This window comes from Atta colombica, unplaced genomic scaffold (genome assembly GCF_001594045.1).
Source record: "Atta colombica isolate Treedump-2 unplaced genomic scaffold, Acol1.0 scaffold176, whole genome shotgun sequence".
NCBI classification, from domain to species: domain Eukaryota; kingdom Metazoa; phylum Arthropoda; class Insecta; order Hymenoptera; family Formicidae; genus Atta; species Atta colombica.
In genome coordinates this window covers 549,955-552,105 of record NW_017259267.1, presented here as the reverse complement: position 1 = coordinate 552,105, position 2,151 = coordinate 549,955, and positions in this window count along the sequence as shown.

The window sequence follows — 2,151 nt, the reverse complement described above, 5'->3', positions numbered from 1 at the left end:
CGATAATATATGTATACAATATATATACATATATTATCATGGCATATATAAACTTGTGTACATTATTGTTCATTTTTATGACATAAAAAATTAATACACTTCTTTTATGAAAAATTATTTACGTGTAATATTTATATATGTTAATATTTATATATTTATATTAAATTTGTATATAATTGTTTATTTAAATTTGATTACACAATAACGCGAACTTGCTGTTAATAAAATATCCAGATTTGGTCACTCTGTACAAATTATTTCATAATGTGTAATACTTAGATTTAACATAACAATGCACATTGTTTAATGAAGTTTATGTTTGAGTATTGTGCATTGCATACTAATTTATATTGTTTATGTGGTCAAACATAATTTAAATATAATATATATAATAAAATATTTTAAATTAATAAAATGTTTAAATATAATAAAATGGTTTTTGTATGACAAGGCAATCTCAGTAACGAATAAATTTTCGAACTTTTGATCAACTTGCTGCACTTATTTAATCATTCTTTAATTCGTTAATAATACGAAGTTATACGTTGATATATATCTTTTTTTAAATTTTGTGCAGAATCTCTTAGATATATATCTAATCTCATTCATTAGACATTGTTCTTAAGTTCTTTCGACACGTTAGTACAGTGGGTAAATTTATAATGTGGGGCGCAGCAATTGTCTAAAGCTATATGGTTAAGCTATAACGAGGTACACTTTCGGAAGGGGAAATTTATAATCTAAGTCCTACTATATATTAGGCAAAGTTACTTCAAGTCGTAAACGTCAGAATATATCAATAGTCAAGCGATCCGTGTGCGTGTGGTCGCGCACGCGCACGTAAAGATGCATTTTGCATGCATATATACATATACATATGTATTAAAGCTATTCTCTCCTCGCAGCAGCGACCTCCATTGCAGTTATCGATGAAATCATTTTAGTTGCTAACTCCGTTTCGCTTTTCGACAGATCAGTTTATTATCGATGCATACACGATAGATTAAAAATTGATAGAAAAATTAATTACTTTTACTTGTCAATTTACTTGTCGTCACTTTTCTTCATAGTATAAAAATTTTTCACGTCATCCATATAAGATACACTTTATTATTTTACAACAAAATTCTCATTTTGACACGGAAAAAATAGGTTTGCTGAAATATTTAAAAATTTTAGTTAGATTCAAATTTGAAAATAATTTTATCATCGTAATAAAAGGCTGTTCATTAATTGCTAAAATGTCAAAACATAATATTGTTTATCATATTGTACTTGACGAGATTTCTACAAAATTATTTTCAAATCTGTATCCAGCTAAATTTTTAAATATTGTTCTTTCAATTTAATGACAATTATAAATAACACTTTTGAGAAGAATTTTAACACGCCACCATCTCAACTGTTAAATAGATTATTAATAAATATCAGATTCACATTTGAATAAAAATTAATCATCAATTAAAACTATGACATACAAAAAACATAAAACAGCAAGACGTAAGCAGTAAGCAGCAATTGGGAAAGCAATAACGAAAATAGTAACAAATTAAAAATGTTGATTTGCTTATTCCTTATGTTTTAATACTTAAGTTTTTCGTCGCTGTAATCTTTAATTGTAATCTTTAATGTTAATCAATGAAGTTAACTTATGAAATTTATTATTGATTAAAAATCATATTACAATCAATTTAATCAATCAGATTGTATGGATATCCAATATATTGAATATTTATTCAATTATTCTGTGTATTAAAATTGCTAGATATTTTGCATCTTACCATTTTCAGCATAAAACAAAAAAATAAAAAAGATAATTTATAGCTAACGATATTTCAAGAGGATAAAAATAAAAATACAACAGTTTTCAAGATATTTATGATGTTATTATCCTTGATAATGAATTATTTTCACAAATTCAACAATAATATAATGAAAGGAGATCATAAAGAGTACAGGGGTATATATTACAATAGTTACTGTACACAGTGCACAAAATAAACCATTCAGCAAATTGATATTAACCAGCCATTATGATTGGATGGGCATTATTGGAGATCATCTCATTGAACCTGTAATTCTCCTAAATAGGCTATCAGTGCTACTTATCTCAATTTCTCTCTTTTCACGTTGTATGCAACACGTAAAAGA